The sequence below is a fragment of the Piliocolobus tephrosceles genome, chromosome 11 (assembly GCF_002776525.5).
Source record: "Piliocolobus tephrosceles isolate RC106 chromosome 11, ASM277652v3, whole genome shotgun sequence".
Taxonomy (NCBI): Eukaryota; Metazoa; Chordata; class Mammalia; order Primates; family Cercopithecidae; genus Piliocolobus; species Piliocolobus tephrosceles.
In genome coordinates this window covers 2,525,875-2,545,342 of record NC_045444.1, presented here as the reverse complement: position 1 = coordinate 2,545,342, position 19,468 = coordinate 2,525,875, and the positions used below count along the sequence as shown (strand labels likewise).

At 52.7% G+C, this 19,468-nt stretch overlaps 1 pseudogene; it reads left to right on the top strand.

The window, feature by feature from the left end:
• LOC111521682 overlaps positions 1-17,961 on the top strand; it is a 28,271-nt pseudogene extending 10,310 nt beyond the window's left edge.
• Positions 17,962-19,468: the final 1,507 nt, after the last annotated feature.

Genomic DNA, 19,468 nt, shown 5'->3' with positions numbered 1-19,468 from the left:
TTTGTTTTGTTTTGTTTTGTTTTGTTTTGTTTTTTGACTGTGCCAGTTAGGGTTTCTGGGTTGGAGGGCTCTTTATCTCCACGCCTGAGATATATGAGGCAAAAATAAAACCATGGGACTTACCACCACGTCATCCAGAGGTCCCTGGCCAGTCTGCCACCTTCTCTCCACATTTCAGAATCCTCTTATGTTACCCAGGAGGCAGAGGTGGGAGGATCACTTGAGCCCAGGAGTTTGAGGCTGCAGGGAGCTGTGATTGTACCACTGCGCTCCAGCCTGGGCAACCAAGTGAGACCCTGTCTCTAAATAAAGATATAGATAAAGATTCCTGCCATGCTTCCCCCTCACTTCCTCTACCTCCTGCCTGGCCCTGGTGCTTCCCTGTGTGGCCCCGTATGGCACACCGTCCTCCTGAGAACCGTGAGTCATAATCTTTTTAGTGGCTGTCATCTCCTGATTTCCTGGCCTCACTATACCTGAGTAATAATATCACCCATATTTTAAAACAACAGTCCTTTCAATACTCATGAAAGAGACCAGGCGCAGTGGCTCACGCCTCTAATCCCAGCACTTTGGGAGGTTTACATACCATGTCCGGGGTTTTTTGTTATACTTAGCAGGAGGAATTGGGTGAGTGCCTCTACCCCATTTTCCTCTGCAGGAGGGTCTCAAGGCCCTCCTGTCTCCTGTGTTATTTTTATATGCACTCTTTTTTTTTTTTTCAGCATTATATTTTTTCTGCCTCAACCCTGAAGTCAACCACTTCTTCAAGGAGCCCTGGTTCCTTTTACTGGAGAATTCAATTTAGAAGCCAAGTCCTGTGTGCTACATGTGCTCATTGCAATTGCTTCTAGGACCTCATAGCGGACAGAGTTAGGAAACACATGTTTGTACACTAACCCACATATACACATGTGTTTACATTTATTTCTGTCTCTCTGTGTGTGTGTGTGTGTGTGTGTGTGTGTACAGAATTCATTCTCCAATCCAACATCACAGGGTTCATTATAGCATTTTCCTTTTGATTATTTGTAGGTTCTTTCTCTGAAATGAGACACCTGGCTTCCAATATCTACAATAGTTTTACTTATTTGTTCAACCCTAGCATACATGTACAGTAGTTTCAGAATACTAATTTGTACCCCTGTGAGAAACAAATTTACCAGCTAGAAGGCAATGTTTGTGAACAGTCCTTTTTTACTTAGCCTTACAGTTGCCAAACAAAACACTCTTTTCCAACGTTACTGAGGCTGCCTCCTCGTTCCTCACCTCCTTCGGTGTTACTCACTTGTGATAAAGCGTGATTCACTGGTCACATCTGCATTCCATTTTGGCTCCCCCACCCCCACACTGTAGGTTTTTTTTTTAGTTTGCATAGTGTAAAATTCACTCTCAGTGGCATATAGTTCTGTAGGTTTTAGCACGTACTCACAGTCATGCATCCAACCCCCACCGCATCAAACAGAACAGCTCCATCACCCTCAAACTTCCCTCGCCAGGCTCCTTTGTAGTCAGCCCTTTCTCCCGACTCTGGCAACCACTGATTTTCTTTGTAGTCCACTGGTTTTATCTTTTGCAGGATGTCATATAAATGGAGTCATACAATATGTTGTCTTTTCTTTCTGGCTTCATTCACTTAGCAAAATGCATGTAAGATTCATCCTTGTTGTTTTGTGAATCATCAGTTTCTTCCTTCCTGTTGCTGAGTAGCATGCCATCCTATGGATGTGCCAGGGTTTGCTTCTCTGTCTCCTTTTGAAGGGCCTCTGGATTGTTCCCAGTTTTTGTTGATTATGAATACAGCTGCGGTAAATGCTCACATGCAGGTTTTTGTGTGGACATAAGTCATTTTACTTGGGCAAATATCTAGAAGTGAAATGACTGGATCATATGGTGTGTTTTGTTTTGTTTTTTAAGAAGCTTTCAAGCTATCTTCCAAAGTGGTTGTACCTTTCTGCGGTCCTCCTGGTAATGTATGAGAGAGCCAATTGTTTCACATTCTTGTCAGCCCTCAGTATGGTCAGGTTTGCTCGTGTATTTCAGGTATCCTCACAGGGGTGTAGTGGTATCTCATTGTGATAGTAATTTACATATCTCTGACAACTCATTATGTTGATCATCTTTTTGTGTGCTTATTTGCCAACTGCTTATCTTCTTTGCCCACCTGTCTGTTGTTTTTTGTTTGTTTTCGAGACAGGGCCTCTGTCCATCACCCAGACTGGAGTGCAGTGGCATGATCTCCAACCCCTGGGCTCAAGCAATCCTCTCATCTCAGCCTCCTGAGTAACCAGGACTACAGGTGCACCACCACACCTGGCTCATTTTTGTATTTTTGTGGAGACGTGGTTTCACCATGTTACCCAGGCTCGTCTCAAACCAGGGAGACTAGATTTGACCCTGGCTGTGTCTCCTCTGACAACCATCCTTGTGGCCCAAGTGCAGCAGTGGAGCTGAGGTGGAGGGATGGGGCACAGCGAGGATAGAAGCTTCTCTGCAGAAACCCTGCTTTTCCCGCTATCTTCTGGCTATCTTCTCCACCCTGGCCAAGCGGAATTCCTTGCAGCAGATCATGTTGGCTATTTTCAGGTCTCCTACTATGACTTGGTGGGGTTGAGGAATTTCCTCTTGGCCAGGGCCCCAGGGTGACTCGTCACCTGCAGTGAAGATGCCATGCCTCATCAGAGCCACATTCAGGCCACCCCCTGTATGTGGGCCCAGACAGACTCTAAGCTTGACTGATACCCTGGTACAGTTGCTGTGGCCTCATGGCCTAATTCACACAGCTATGGACAAGCCACGTCTGAAAGCTTTCCAGTAAGCAGTGGGACAGACTCTTGTGTTGAAAGAACATGGGCTGCCACATGATCTTCTGAACTGCCGCACATGTTGTGATGTGAGGTGGAAGCTTTGTCATTAACGGGACGTGGTTATGTGCCTAGGGCCACGGTGACCACCTGCTCAGTCATCTGTAAATGCCGGTCTGTGAATTGTCCCCATTCTCCACCAAAGACAATCCATGCGTGCATTCATTCATTGATTCATTGATTCCACAGCCCCTGCCTGGGGCCAGGCATGTGGGATGAGGGTGGGGGACTCAGAGGAGGTAAGATCCAGGACCGCTCACAGGAAGCTCAACATCCAGTGCAGACCCTGTCCCCCCAGCAGGACGCACTCAAAGATCACTGTGACTGGCCCGAACACTCATGTAGAGAAGGAGGCATTGGCTAGGGGTGGGGGTGGGAGTGGAGGGTGAAGGGGTCTCCACAGGAGGGCCCCACTTCACCTTCCTCACTGTGACTTGCTGACTCCCCGTCTCAAACCTTACAGCCAAGTGAGGCCAGGGCCGCCTGGCTCACAGCTTTCCAGCCCCTATCCCAGCAGGCAGCTGGGACCCATGCTGCCCTGCACCCTCCAAATGCCCACAAGAAAGCCCAGGGCTTCACTCACTTGCTGCACAATCGTGATTGTGTCACCTTTGTCTCTGGACCTTCTAGAAAAAGGACGGCGGGATTGAATACCCCCGAGTTTAGAGCTCCATGCTAAACAAAGTCACAGTAAAGTGCAATGATCTGGTAAGGGGGGAAGAGAGGCTGTCTTTTCAGACACTCTTTTTCCCTCCCTCTAATGAATGCAAGAACAATTCTTAACCCAGGGGAGCGGGGAGCCGACCTGTAAACCGAATCCTCCACGGCCAGCTTGGGCTGTGACTTCATTCATTCAAATCACCCACCAAGCACTGTTTTATATTAGAAATACAGCAGTGAACATATCCTCTCTTCCTCTTTTCCTTAGACCTGCAGGGCCTGAAGAGGCAGCCCCACATCGGAAGAGGCAAGAAGTTAATGAGAAAATTACAAAATTTACATACAGGGGCAAGAGCCCAGCTACACACATCTGCGGTCAAAAGCAGATCTCATCCAAATAAAGTGCCACCCTCACTCTTCGAGGCAGGGTGCGATTGAAGCACTGTCCCTCTCATGCTGGCTGTGGCCCTGACATCTGTACCTGCCGTGTTTGGGAGGTACTGGCTCCTTCCTATGCAGGAGGTGGCGGGGGGAGCTCAGCTTTGTGGCACTGCCAGCCGACCTCCAGTCCTGGAGGGCGCCCCTGTGTGCTACAGCTCAGCTGCTGGTGGAGAACGCGCCCTGACCTGGCACCTGTGGAGCTGGGCTTGGCTCTGTGCGCTGAAGAGTACTTCCTGCTTCAGAGAGGGCCCTTGCGCCTGCCTGGGCAGTGGGGATGGAGTGAAAGTGGGGAGAAGCTCTTCTTGTCCTGGTGCGGGGCTCCCAGGCCCCTTTCTATCCAGAATCTCATTTCTGACCAACACTGAGGTCCACAGGCCTTCTGTGCTGCCCTGCCAGGAGGCCACTGGGGGACAGAGGACAATTCTCTGCTGGAATTCCAGCCATGGCGCCCTGAACCCCATTGCCCAAATCCCCTTCTATGGCCTTGGGCAATGTGTTTTTTGCAGGATTGGACTAATGATACGAACGTTCAAGTTAGTTCCAAACAGTAGCAACACAATAGAACCTTCCCTTCTTCCCCATCTTCCAGGACCACGCTAGCCCTGCTGAGCAGGCCTGCTTTCCCAGAAACTCCAAGTCTCCCCACATTCTATTCTTTGCCGTTTTCTCCCTATTTTCTTCCAGGCCCCTCCTTCTGGAGGCCAGGAGCCTCATACTATTCAGGTTCTTGCTGCCAAGAGTCAGATGGGTCACTTCCCTGAGGATCCCAGGCTTGGGCCCAACACCATCTAAAGACTCTCTCTTGTAGCCTGGAGTAATTTCCACACAGGCCACAGAGACTTCACACATTCCAGAACCAGGCAGATTTTCAGAAATGGGAGCTACCATTGGCTGGTGCATCATCTCATGGCTCTCTGACCCACACAAGCTGAACAGCCTCCAGCCTCACTGGTGACACCCTGCTGGCACTGAGGGCCAAGACAGAATGGTTCTGAGCTGCCTCTGCGTGCCTGAAGACCTCAGCCTGCTGCCCGCTGTCGCAGTAACTCAGGGAGTCCCCAGCCCTCAGCAGCACACCTGCCCTGTTCCTCCACTTAGACTCCTCATCAAGGGTCTTTGTCCACCCCTCATGCAGACCCCTTTGCCGTGAGTGTTGCAATGTCCACACCAGAGTGCTGTCCCCACATGCTCCCGTAGTACCCTGTGTCCCGCCAAGCCCCCCACACCCTGACTCTACCTCTATATCCACCTGGCTTTTAAACCGGAGTCCTCCCCACATCCCTTCAGGCCTCAAATGTCCCAGAGGACTCACCAGGTGGTGAACTCTACAAATCCCTGTTGGGCTCCCTGATAACTGAGTTGAATATTATTTTACAGATAATGAAACTGAAACAATTTTTTTTGAGACAGGGTCTCATTCAGCCTCAAACTCCTGGGCTCAAGCAATCCTTCTGCCTCAGCCTCCCACGTAGTTGAGACCACAGGCACGCACCACCATGCCCAGCTAATTGTTTTAATTTTTTTGTAGAGATAGGGTCTCACCTCGCTGGTCTCAAACTCCTGGGCTCAAGTAATCCTCCCACCTCAGCTTCCGAAAGTGCTGGGATCACAGGTATGAACCACTGTGCCCGGCTGGAAGCAATATTTTAAAACCTGGAATTCAAGTGACAGGACACCAGCTGTGGAATATACACTAAGCAAGAGGAATGGCAAGAGAAGAGATCATCCCGACCACGTTGATGGGCTGGATGGAGCAACTTCCGCAGGAACGAGGCACCTTGGAGGCCTCTGCTGGCTGAGAGCAGCATCCTGACCAGACGGCAAGCCCCAGAGGGTCTGGGGGGATCCAAACCCACTCCTGCACAGGTTTGCTGTGAATCAGGTGGGAGGGAGGGAAGACGGGAACGAAGGTGAAGGAGGCCCTGGGGCCCGTGAGCATGAACTTGGAGTGCTGAACACTTGCCTACGTGACATCATCAGCTGGGCAGGGGACACCCTGCCGTCTGCCTCCCTGAATTCACAACTGGAAAGTGATCCAGGTCATGCAGACTCACTCCCGTGCACTCATTCATCTCACTCCGAGCACTCGTTTCCCGGCTCCACTTGCTACTTCCTTGCAGGTCTTGGGCACCAATTCTAGACTCCTGGACCCGGCAGGCTCTGGGAGAAGGGTCCTGCTCTGAACCACACAGGGACAGGGGCTTTCTCCAGGTCACCAGCTTCATTTGGCAGATGAGTGAAATATGGCTCAGAGATGCCCGGAAACTTGGCCAAGATCACAGAGCTGACAATGGGCAGAGCAGGGATGGGAACAGGGTCTGCCTGACCCCAAAACCCCACGCCCTTCCCAGAGCATCCATGGCCTCACACGGGCCCTGCCTTTCTCGGCCTGCTTCAACCTCCTTGGCCTCCCACATGGCATTCACCAATCTGCCTGCTTGACCAGGCCTCCCCTGCCTTTCTCAATCATGTCACACTTTAAGCCCAACTCCTTCAGGAAGCCCTCCTAGCTGATCATAACAGGTATTAGATACTGATACTCCACACACACACACACACACACACACACACACAAACCACACACACACATTCCACCCCCCGATTATACACAATCCTGCATTATTTTCCAAAAGTTTCTCCTATTAAATCACTCCCCTGAATTCTACCAGGTATCTGTAATAACAGTGGGCATACAGCAACTAGTCCGTAACAATTCTTTGGACTTGATCTAAAATTCAGCCCCTTTCTTCTGCCACCTTCTTGCATCAAGGACTTCAGCTTGAAACCAAGGCAGGCATGAAGAGGAGCCAATTTGGGGCTGCAGTCTAAGTGCCTTTACCCGACAGCTCCACATGAAGAGACCAGCCAGGGCTCCTTGCTGCTGGCCAGGAGGCCTCAGGAGGGAAGGCTGCATGCCAGGGATCTGAAGTCGGGGAGGCCCTCGGTGAACACTAATTATGATGACGACGTAAACATCACGTCTCAAAGGCACTATCTGAGACTCCAAGGATAAATGAAGGTTGGTGAGCAGCGGAGAATGGGTGGCTGGTGCTCTGAGCTGTGCTAGCCCAGCGCTGAGGCCTTGGACTGGCCCCTCGCCTCCCTGCCTTCGCTTCCTCCTGCTGGATTCCACATCCTCCAGATCCCAGCCTGGGTGTGCCATGGCTTTCCTAGGAACCTCCCTCGGGCCTGCTGCATCAGGGATGCGGGGGTGGAACTACCAACCATGACTGCAGTCTGGCTGCAGGGGGCCTGGCGTGGTGCCCAGAGCTCCCCTGGGCAGGTGAGTGGGCAGCAATCAGGTGTGCAAACCCGCCGGCTGGGGCTGCAGCCTCATGCGTTTGTGTTCATAACCAACTCAGGCAGTTTTCGGTTTCATGTTTTCCTTCCTTTTCCCTTGAGGGGCACCTCATACTGGGAATCCCAATGCCTTCGCCAGGGGCTCTCACGCGAGGAAGGACTGTGAGCAGTTCTGTTTTTATGGCTGGGCCCTGCCTGGCCCACGGCACCAGGCTGGGAGTTCCTGCAGGTCAGGACCCCACCTGATCCGCTCCAGAGAGCTCAGCAAATGCTGGGCTGCTGCTCTACGTGACACATTTGAAGTTTATAATTCATTTCCAAAGTAACATAGACTCGTTAAAGAAAATTTGGAAAATGCATAAAAGCAAAAATATAATATAGTATCGTCTAATAGGCATCACCTGTAATTCCACCAGCTCTAGATGTCTGCTTCTCACATTCTGGGATCTTTTCTTTCAGGCTTTTCTATGCCTCTATACTTTAAAAAACAAACAAATAAACGAACACCAAAGCGGATTATATTAAGCACTGTTTTGATACCTGCTAAGCCGAGGCAGCTCTGTGTGATACTATTCCCCTAAGCCTTTAAGTATTCCTCATGTTTTCTAGCAATTACCCAGAGTGAAATCATACAACATCCCCTGAGGTAGCTAATCAATCCCCCTTGCTGGGCATTGGAGTCGTTTCTAATTTTCATTATTTTACACAATACTCCCCAGCCACGGTTGTAGCTGCATCCTTGCGGTCCTCCTCGGAGCCAGATTAAGAACCAAGGGGCCTCCAAGCACTGCAATTATTTGGTACAGTCTCGCAACAAGGTGCACTATTAAATACAAGGGTTTTTCTGCTTTGCTTGAGGTATTACATTAATTTTCAAATGTATTTCTTGCTTTTGGGGGATAGCCCTGCTCTGCTGGCACTTCCAGTATAGGCTGGTTCTTTCTGATGTCACTTCATAGCTATGACTATTACCTCTGGGTAATTTTAAGGAGAAGAAATACCAGGGCCAAGGGTTCTCCAAGTGTAGGGCTTTGTGGTCCACTGCATCTGTCCCGCTCACCACAGAATCCATCACCTGTCACACACCTGCACTTAGTAACCCTCTGTTGAATAATGGATTGTTGCCAAATGTCCCTCCCCCCGCCCCCACTTGACTGTGCAATTGAAATGGTATGCAATGGGACAATACGTGAATCAGGGGTATGACGATCTTGGGACAGATGTCTTAGGCCCTCAGGTGTGCCTGAACCCAGAGAATTTGGGGCAAGGGCAGACTGTCCCTGTTCCCGTGTGATTGGAGGGTGCTGCTCTGAAAGTCCCAAGCTGCAGAGCTGGGAGTCCCAACACTGCAGAGCCAAGGACTTGGGGCCCACACAACCTGAGGCAGAAGTGGCCTGGCTACCACCTGGCTGCATGGCCTGAAGCGGCTTCCTCTCCCCTCTGGATTCATTTTCCACATTTATAAAATGTGCACAATGCAACATGCAGCTTCTCTTTCTGTGGCTACTACTGTCCCTGGGTGTGACCCCAGCTGCCTCTTTGACAGCTCAGGGGCTCAGGCTCCAGCAGGAAACACATCTGGGGCCCTCCGCATGGTGGCCAGGCTGGTGTGACCTGGTGCTAACCTGGTCTTCCAGCTTCATCTTCTGCAGTGCCCTTCCCAAAGGTCAAAAGCAGGCTGGTCACACAGCTGCCCCCACTGCCTGGCAGGTCCGAGGCTGGCCACTCTTCTGTCCAAGGTGACCCCACCTGCCTGCCTTGGAAATCCTGTCCATCCTTCCACATCACCCCTTGCTTGGCAGAGCCTTTCTGAAAGCACCCTTTCAGGGTAACTGGTTTGCATTTTATGCCATGGCCCCTGTGACAGCATCCCTGGTGAGTGTGCAGGTGTGTCACCTCTCTTTGAAGCAGTAGCCATGGCTGGGTTCCCTGGCAGGGGCTGAATGACCAAGAATGATGGGGGAGGGTAGTGTGCCGGGGTTTGCTTTTGTCTGTTGTTTTCCCAAACCGATCCCACTGACACCACAAAGCCAGAAGCCCAGAAACGCACACAGAACTGAAGACCCAAGGGTAGAAGATTCTCAGCCACCAAGACCTCACTCGTGGTGGAAATGTGCAGAATTTTGAGATGTGGGCAAAGCCATTGCCAGGCCCCTCCCAGAACTATGCCCTGAGCTGGGACAAGCCCCTCACTTTCCCTGTGCACACTCTACCTGTTTCCCTCTTGAAACAGGCCCTTCTTTCAGGCCAGCTTGGCCTTCTCATCTCTGCAGGAGTATCTGCCCACATGGCCACCCCTCTCATTAAGACTGACTGCCCCAGCCACCCTGCCCACCCAGTGCCAGCCCACCTGGCACAGCAAATTAACTCAGGAAGAAATCCTCAACAGGCAGCTCCCATGCCCTTCTTCTACGAAACCATCCCTGACTACTTTGGCCCTTCGAGACCTCTTCCTCCCCCAGTCCCTGAAAGCAGCTAGTCTTTACACGACGCTTGTGTGGTATTTATCAATTAATGTACCATATTACAAGATTGGGGTTATTTTCCCCATTTTGTCTAAGAAATGCATGTTTGATGGTAAAAACGGGGTTGGACAGAGGTGGACGATGTACCAGGATGACCAGTGGGGAGCTCCGGACCAAAACAGCTGAGCCTCCAGGCACACTACTGCAACCTGTTGCTGGCAGGCCCAGCAAGGCTGTGGCGTTGGATGAGGTGGCCCTCCACAGTGGAGGCCTCCTGGGAAATTGACAGCTCGAGCTGTATGCTGGCCTTACTCCCTGTAGCTCGGCAGCAAGGCCTTCTATGGCAGAGGCAAGGCTCTTGGTGACACGTGTCATGTCCACCACAGACAGGAAAGGAAGATTTTAAAACAACTAGGGGCCGGGTGCGGTGGCTCATGCCTGTAATCCCAGCATTTTGGGAGACCGAGGAGGGCAGATTACTTAAGATCAGGAGTTCAAGACCAGCCTGGCCAACATGGTGAAACCGTATCTCTACTAAAAATACAAAATTAGCCGGGTGTTGTGGTGCACACCTGCAATCCCAGTTACTGTGTAGGCTGAGGTGGAACCCGGGAGGAGGAGGTTGCAGTGAGCTGAGATCGCACCACTGCGCTCTAGCCTGGGGAAGAGGCAAGACTCCATCTCAAAAATTAAAATTAAAATTAAAATAACAACCGGGGAACAATTTTAGCACTCAGTTCAGGGATTGCCAAACTATGGCTCCCAAGCCAAATCCAGCCCCCTGCCTGTTTTTAAAAATGAAGTTTTATTGGGACACAGTCACGCTCTTTTTCTCTGGTGGATGTCTGTGGTCTTTGGCTGCTCTGGTGCTACAAAGGCAGAGGTGAGTTGTTTTGAGAGAGACCACATGGCCCACAAAGACAAAAACAGCCACAAACTGGCCCTTTACAAAGTGTGCTGACCCCTGCTCTAGTTGACTCCTTTGGGGATGGAAGCCTAGCTCATGATGATTCCTTTGGGAGTTCACACCACACACACCACACACACACAGGCATGCACATGCCCAGCACACAGCATCACTGCCCTGCTGCATTTAGTGTTCTGGCCGTCGTTCATTGGTCTTGGAGAATGCACTTGACTCAGACTGGACCAATCAGATTCTTTGTCACAGAAATGCGAAACCAAGCATGGACCAATCAGATTCTTTGTCACAGAAATGTGAAACCAAGCATCAGGTACTTGATGGCCTTGCTGGATGGGAAAGATCACAGCTCCTCTTGCCCAGGTCTCCAGAGCTGCCCTGATTCCAACCCTTCCTGATGTTCTAACCCCAGCTCCGCCCTTCTTACTATATGAACTTGAGCCCAAGGCCAGAGCGAGCCTCAGTTTTCTTATCTAGCACAGGAGGAGACTAAACTGAGCTCAAAGGGTCACTGTGAGGGTGAAATGGGAGGATGCACATAAAGTGCCCAACATGGCCACTGGCACCTGTTAGGTGCTAAAAATGGGAGTAGCATTTGATGAAACATGCAGCTCCTCTTTCTGTGGCTACCATTATTATTATTTCTGTGGCAGCAGCAGCACTAATAGTAGTTGCACTCGTCATAATAATGTTATTATTTTTGGCATCGCCAACGGCCTGTTTGTCTTCCCTGTCTGGGTCCCTGAGCAACACTTCCAAGTCTGTATATCAGAAAGTGACCCCATTACCTCGCCATCTCTGGTAGCCAGCCTCCAAAGTGGCCAGCCTCCTGTACTGCAGTGCTGAGTACTCTCCTCTCACGGTGAATCAGATCTGGCTTACTGGACCGAGTGAGTATGAGGGAGTCTCCTGGATCTCACAAGGGGAACCAGCCGCCATCTCATGAGGACACTCAAGCAGCCCCGTGGAGAGGCCCAGTGGGGAGAACCTGAGGCCTCCTGCCAACACCCAGCACTGCCTTGGGAGCTGTGTGAGTGCACCACCTCAGAAGCTGATCTTCCAGCCTCGGTCAGGATTTCAGGTGACCGCAGCCCTGGCCAACATCTTGATTTAACCCCACGAGAGACCCTAAGCCAGGACTACACAGCTAAGCTGCTTCCAATTTTCTAACCCACAGAAACTGGGAGTCATATAAAATGTTGATTGTTGCTTTCAGTCACTACATGTTGAAGTAATTTGCCACAGCAAACTAACACACTATATAAACCTGTCTGTCCTAACACGCCCTTGTTCCGGGGAATGCCATTCCCTTCCTCCTCACCCTGACAGCTCACACACTGCAGTCTCATTTCTTTGCTGCATCCAATCTGCTGATTGGACCCCAAGGGGTCTCTTGATGTCATCCTCTGTTCTCTGGTCCCATAACTCTTGGAGCAATAACAGCCTTTTACTGGGCACTCATCGTGTGACAAAGTACCTGCTTCATGCCCTGTTTTTGGTGCTGAGTTTGCTCACAGAAAGTCACAACTGGAAGAAATAGGTTTGTTGTTCCTTTCTAGAGCTGAGACACCTGAGACTCTGAGATGCTCAGTAACTTGCCTGAGTGCCCAACCCCTCCCCAGCAAGTTAATCAGGGAATCAAACTAGAACATCGTTTTGCCCCAAAGCCCATGTGCTTTCACCAGTGGGCACCGAGGCAAGGCAGCTCAGCTCTGGCTAAAATGCAGATCCAACCATCTGTCCTGCCCTGCTCAAAAGCCGACAAGAGTCCCCCACCCCAGTGCCCCTGTCCTGTCCATCCTTCCAAGCTCAGGTCAGTTGCTGCTCCTTGTGCCTGACACCTCTCGTTGAACACCATTTTCTCTCCTGGTAATGACCCATTTGCTCTTGGTTTAGAGGTGGTGGTGCACACACTCCATCCCCCACAGGAGACAGTGGGGTTCTCAAAGGAGAGACCGCCCAAGGCCCACCTGGTGCACCCAGACCCCTGAGAAGGGATTTATGTATGTAGGAGGAGTGACTGTGGCATAATTAATAACTGAGTCTATGAGTGACTATGCTCAGAAATCAGTGATTCAATCAATCAATAACGAAAAGCTCTCTCAATATGTAGCTTATGTCATGAATGAATGATGGGTTGATTGAATAGGACATTGCCTAGATCTAGGGTCCTGAGACTGTATATGTGTCTTTGCCAACAGCAAAATATTTTATTACATAGATGATCAGGAATAATATTCAAAATATTTAACAAACGGTACACCACGGGCACCAACCGCTCAGGATGGACGCCCCCATAGGCTGGGTCAGGCGGGGGGTCTCCCTTTGGGCCCCTTCAGTGCCAGATCCTGGGAGGCTGGGGGCGTGTCCCAGGAGAAAACTAACATGGCCAAGGGCACAGGCGGCACTTAAGAAGCTCGAGCACAACCCCTTATCAACCTTGCGTGAGCATATCAGTGTGGCGCACCGGGGCCTGCTGGCGAATGCTGACCTGCACCTGGAGTTTTCTGAGCACATCCACAGCCGGCCCTGGGCTGAGCTTGACTTGCAGGAGCTCATTCCATCCTCAAAGAGCACCATGAGGCTGGGACTACCGTTGTCCCACGTTACAGTGAGACACAAGAGGTCGCACAGCGAGTAAGTGGCAGAACCACGACCTGGCCCAGGCCTGCCTAGCTACTGCGGGGCAGCCTCTCCGCGCAGCGTGAGGCCCCAGAAACCCGGGCCTGCGGTTCACCTGCGCGCGCTACCTGCCCAGGTGCTGGGCGGGGCCGGCAACGGGCCTGGTCTTTCCGGGCCCGGGATTGGTGGAGGCTCCGGGGCTGACAAGGCGTGGCCGGAGGCTCGGCCCTCCCGGGTTTCCTGCTCTCTGAAGCCCAGTGACTTTCCCGGATGCCGAGCCTGGCGGTCAAGGGAGAGAAGGTGGCTGTCAGGCGTTCCCCTGGCGCCGCGACCGCGCCACGGACGGCGTTTTCCAGGCGCAGGAGCCTTTGGAAAGACTTGCGACTCTCCACTTGCCACTGACCAGCCGTGGGACTTCGGACAGGATGTCACCTCTCGGAGCTAATTTTCCCCATCTACGAAATGGGATGACGACGACATGCATGGCCTTTCTGGCCTGGTGTGCAGATTAAAGAAACACCTATGTGCAGGGACCCGGACATTTACTGTCACTCTTCTACATTGTTGGAAGCTCTGGGCAGTCAGGAAAGGCCACGAGTGGCAGGGGTCGGTGGACCCTTGCGCCTCTCTGTCCCGGTGGGGGCGGGCGGGAGTGGGGAGCTTGGTGGGTCCCGCGCCCCCGGCGCTGCGCTGCGCCCCAGCCTCCTGCTGGCTCCCCCAGCCCTCCGAACTCCTCCGAAGGCCGAATCATTTCTCCTTCCTTTTCGCTTTTAATCACAAAATAATTTTGGTGCCCAGAAGCCTTCCTCTCGGAGGAACATTTGTGCGGGATGATATCAGCCTAATTAAGCCTTCAGCTTCGGGGCTTGATTTCTTTCCCCCCAGATCTCGGCGCTCCCTGCCAAGCAGCCCTGGCCGGCCAGGCTGCCGGCTACCTGCACATGCCGGGTTCTGGAGCCTTCGCCGCCCGTGCGCCCCCCTGCCCCCGCGCCGTGATTGATATCTTGATTAGGCGCCAGGAGTTGGCGGACCAGGTGTTACCTCGGCGCGGGCTGGAGGCGGCGCGCTCTGCGAACCCGGCCCTGAAAGGCGCAGGCATGTTCCGCGGCAGCAATGAGCCTTTGTTTGCCTTGGCAGCGCCGCGGCCTCCCTGGGGCCGGCCCCATAAAGGGTTTCTGTTCGGGCTGGAGGACTCATTGTCAAAAAATTGTCCCTCGAAAAATTAGCATGGTACAGTGGAGAAAGCGGAACGCCGGGCAAATGACAGCTGCTGGCCGCAGACAAGGTCCAGAAAGCGGAGTTTTGCGGGGTGCCCGCTCCCAGAGGCACCCCTCACTCCAGGCCTGGAGGAGGACGGAGGGGTGGCAGAAGGAACCGGCAGGGCAAGGGCAGGCAGGGGTCAGATGGGGAGTGCAGCTGGAATTGGGGTTGATGGCTTACCTTCCCTAAAAGGCGGGGCATCTCCCCGGGGCCAGGAGGCCAGGTCGTTGGTGTGGGGTGTTGGAGGGCTTCTGAGCCAGTGTCAGGCCCAGAGGGGCAGCTGGCCTGAAGGAGCGGGGTGAGGTGAGAGGGGGGAAGAAAGAGAGAGAGCGAGCGCCTAAAGGTTATGTGGTTAATTGAACATCAACAGCCACAGATACGATTATGCCCCTTTGTGTCTTTCTCCCAGTGTGTTGATGGAAAAGTAACTAGATTAAAAGCGCCGGGAGCTCGGGTTGGAGGGGCCGGGCAGTGGGGGCAGAGCCCTTCTGAATGCCGACCCCAGGCTCCCGCAGTCCCAGCAAGGAGGGAAAACAGTCAATTAGAGAGGAGAGAAAAGATGGAGTGAGCTGTGGCTTGGCATTTGCATAAAGGCTGGGGCCCAAGGCTGCCACCCTTCGAGAGGGGGGCAGGGGCTCCCAGGAGAGAGGTTGGGAGTGTCATGGGGGTGAGGCACATGGTAACTGTTGAAAGTCTCGCCCGAAGCCCCTGTGCACACATTGCACGTGAAGCAGAAGGAAGGGTGACCGGGTGTGTGTACAGAGCATGTTGACGTCTGCACGTGCGTATTCTTGTCGTATCTGTGAAGTTGCGGACATCCACATTTCAAGTGGGTCGCACCTGTAATAGCTTGTGTTGACCTAACTCTCTGTGCTGTGACCATGTGTGCAGATGTATGTAGGTGTGAAAATCTCGTGGGGCCCCGGGAGCATGGCTGGGTCAGGACGATGTGGATTTGCTAACTCGATCCCACCAGCACAGGCAGGCCACGGCCTCGAGGCTCCCTGTGGCCCTAAGGAGCCTGGACCTGGAACTCGCCCCCAGGCTCGCTGGGTACCTGAGCTGCCCGAAACATCTTCCCAATCTTTCCAGTCCCCTATTTCCATGAGGCCCCCGACCCCCTACCCTAACCCCTGCCAAACAACCTCTTCTCTGAACAGGCAGGTTTTAGGCTGAAAAGACAGAATCATACCAGTCTGAGATCCAGTGCCGGCTCCGGCTTCATGAGCTCACACACATAACCTGCCACACACAGCCCAGAACCCGGGGAGGTTGTGCTCTGTGCTCTCGGAGAGACTGTCCCTCACAAGGAGACAATGCCATCCAATTATAGGACTGTTTTAGGGCTTCCGTGAGATCCTGTACTGAAGTGGGAGGGAGTCTATACTACAGCCCAGCTTGCCTGGGACCGCCCAGGTTATGGCTGGGGTCCTGCATTGTTATTCATAGTGCCCCGCTTTGGATTACAAATTATATGTCTACCCCAAATATAAGTGGGGCCGCAATAACTCTTCTTCTCTCCCCTTCCTCCTTGCCTTCCCTCTCTGATTGTCTGATTGACACATTGCTCCACTGCTCCATCCCTCTGTGCACTCCTGGAATGAAACTCCTGGAACACCTGGAGTTCCCTGATGTCCATCACACCATGCGCAACATTAGCAGTAGTTAATGCGCAACAGACACTCGGTGACTTGACGGCTGCCCAGGAATAGAGCTGCCTCAGGGACTCTGGGTGAAGCGGACTGCCCTCTGCACGCTGGGTTTAGAGCAGAGAAGGGCATAGGAAGAGAAGTAAGGCCTTGGCCGCCCCTATGACCATGGGCTACTACTGAGAAACAACAGGGTAGGGCCACGTTTCTGCATCCACGGTCCATTGGAATCATCCTTTTGTGTGGACAAGGCCTTCCTCCCCTATTGCAAAGTGATTCCCTACCCATCCAGGCCTGAGACTTTTGTCTTTCCCTGACTACTGGATCCAGCCTCAGTCAACATTTCACCACAAGGACGGCTATGATGCAGGTCGTCCAGGGCCTCACTTAAATAAGCACGCCGCTTACTTCACAGCAGACCCACAAACAGGCCCTCCTTCATTTGTGGTAGTTGGTCCTGGTTAGCAACATTCACCATGTAGACCAGAGCCCTACGTAAGTGACCCAAGAGGGCAGTTCGGGTGCCTGGGAGCAGAGTACCAAGCCTTTGTAGCCAGGATGCACCTCAAAGCTGGCTCCCAAGGGACGTCTCAAATATGGCTAATGGGGCATGTGAATTTATCCCTGCCCACTCTTGAGACACCGTGGCATGAGAGTAAAGAGATGTTTAAAGGTGAAAATCTGCTAAGACAAAGAGTATGATAGAGGAGGCATCAGCAAAATTTCAGAAGCTTGAATGCAGATAGAAGAAGGCTCATTTCTTTAGCCCTGTGGAGAAAGCTGAAACTGAGGTTTATAGAAGAACAGGAAGTCCAAAAAGCCAACCAGAACCCCAAAAAAGCTCCTAAATTGGAGACATGTACAGAGATTAAAAAAAAAATACTTTGCATATGAAGGATTGGGTGAAAGTAGCACTGGACAATGGTTGCTTAAAGACTGGGGAGCAAAATTTTGAAATTTTGTATGCAGGTAAATTAATCAAGCATAAGGGTAGAATAAAAATGTGGATCATAAAACTTTTCAAAAATGTGCCTCCCATATACTCTTTCTCAAGAAGCTACTGAAGGATGAGGGAGGCTTTGGGAAAGCTAGAAAGATGTAGCAGAGGTTCAGAATCCTCAGTGAAGGAAGGCCTCCTGGAGGAGGGGCATTTGGAATGGATCTCAAGGGATGGGCAGGGTGTCAGTGAGTTAAGGTGCAGGATGGAGCAGGGAGAATTTCTGGGTAATGGGAAGAGCATTCGCTCTGGCGTGGCGATAGGGGAGGGGGCTCAGGGTGGACTTGCCACTGGTTTGGTGGAAACAGGGAGAGATGCAGTTGGCTGGGGCCTGAACACAGCAGGCTTTGAATGGCAAGGAATCAGGACATAATTCTACAGGCCTGAAGGATGGTGAAGAGGGGCCCTGGGGCTGGGAGATGAGGGAGACCGGAGGGGCCCCCAGGAAGGGGACCAAGGCAGAGGGGACGCAGGTCTCCGGGCTGGGTCTGGACAAGGGTGAGATCACGTGTGAAAACACCTGAGAGGTGTGGGCGAGCCAGGGTGAAGACTGTTGGGCTGGAGGGATTGTAGAGGGGGAGAAGCCCAGCTGTCTGTTAAATTTCCCAGGAGAGGAAGGCTCTGAGTAGAGCAGAGGGACTGGGTGGTCACCAGGGCATAGAGCCACCTGCTTTAAAGCCCCTGAGTGGCCCCATTCTGGGCCTGCAGGACCCGCTCCACACTGCTCCGGAACCACTGGACCAAAGTAGAGCCGGACCCCGAGGCCCAAGCCTCCCAATGACATTTCGTCATCCTCCAGGCTATCTTACTACCCAGTGCCCTGCCTTTCACCCTGCGAAATAAAGCCACTGTTTGAAAATGCTACTGGGGTCACCACCTGGCTCCCACTCCCCACGGCCAGCCACACCATGTTTAAGAGTGCTGGGCGTGGAGCGTTGACACACAGCAGCGGTACATAACCCAGACAGATTACCTCCACTTCTCAATCTGTAAAACGGGATTTACAGTAGTTCCTACCTGCTGGGGTGGTTGTGAGGATGACATGAATCTGAACGGGGGAAGAGTTTAGAATAGAGCCCAGAACCCAGGGAGCCGTCGTCGTTATTATCCTTATTAATATTACTGCTGAGGCTTAGAGAGCAAACAGAGCCAAGATGACTTCGGGGGCACCTGAGCCAAAAAGTGGAGATCCAAGAGGCTTTCCGTGGCCTGGACTGACCGTGCACCTTTGCAGGGTTTCGCTGTCCTCTGTGGCCTGGCTGGATGGGATCCCATGTCCTCAGGGCCTGTCCAGAGACCCAGCCCAGGAACCATGCTGATGGGAAGGAAATCACAGTCACAGTTTCTAGTGGGCTGTGAATAGCAGCAGGCTTGATGGGGTTTGGGTTCTGACTCACCAAGGTTCCTACTCTGGCCAAGGGGACCCCGCCTCACACGGGGGCCACGTGCCTTCCTGCTTTCCTTCAGTGCGTGCTGGGGCACAGCCCTTCCCAAGGGATCCACCCAGTGGGGGTCCAGGGTGGAAGCGTTTACAACCCCGCACGCCCTCCCTGGCGTGATTTCCCCATCACTCTATCCCACTCACGCCCCGGGGCTCCTTGGCCTGGTTTCCAGGAGCTCTGTGTGGGGGGCATTGAAGGGTAGTCATTTTGTAGTATGGGGAAGATTTCAGGGCCAGACAGACCCTTCAGGGCTTTACAGGAGCCCTGTGAACATAGCCATCACCCCTCACTGCCTCGGGCCTCCGCGGTAACACAGGTAAGAGCAGGGAGGGCTGTGTGGACACTGACCCTTCAGGCTTTCAGAGGAAGTCCAGCTGCTCAGCACTGCCCAGGTGTGGCAGGGATGACGCCTCCCACTCCAGATACCATTTCCTGTGAGGGCTTAGTCGGTAATTTGGGTATGCTGCCACCAGGTGGCTCCCCTTTAAGGCCCTCTCTCCTTAACTACTGAGCAAACCTTGGATCCTGTCCCAGAAGAGAGGATGTTGGGCTTCTCTCCAGGCCCCTCCTCTGCCTGGGTATCCCCCAGCCCCTTCTCCTGCCCTTCATCTCTCTGTCTTTGTTGCCCCATCTACCCCACTCATCCTAGGGTCAGGGGTTCCTAATCCTAAACAAGCCCGTCTCTGCCCCTCCCAGGTTCATCCCAGCCCTGCCTAGCAGAGCTTCCCTGAGAGGCTCAGCACTTCCTCCACTCCCACCCAGCCAGCCAGCACGTCAAACCAGCTCCCCTGCTGCTTTCCCCCAGCCCTGGGACTCCTCCTCCCCTCTTCCGGCCATTTTCATGCC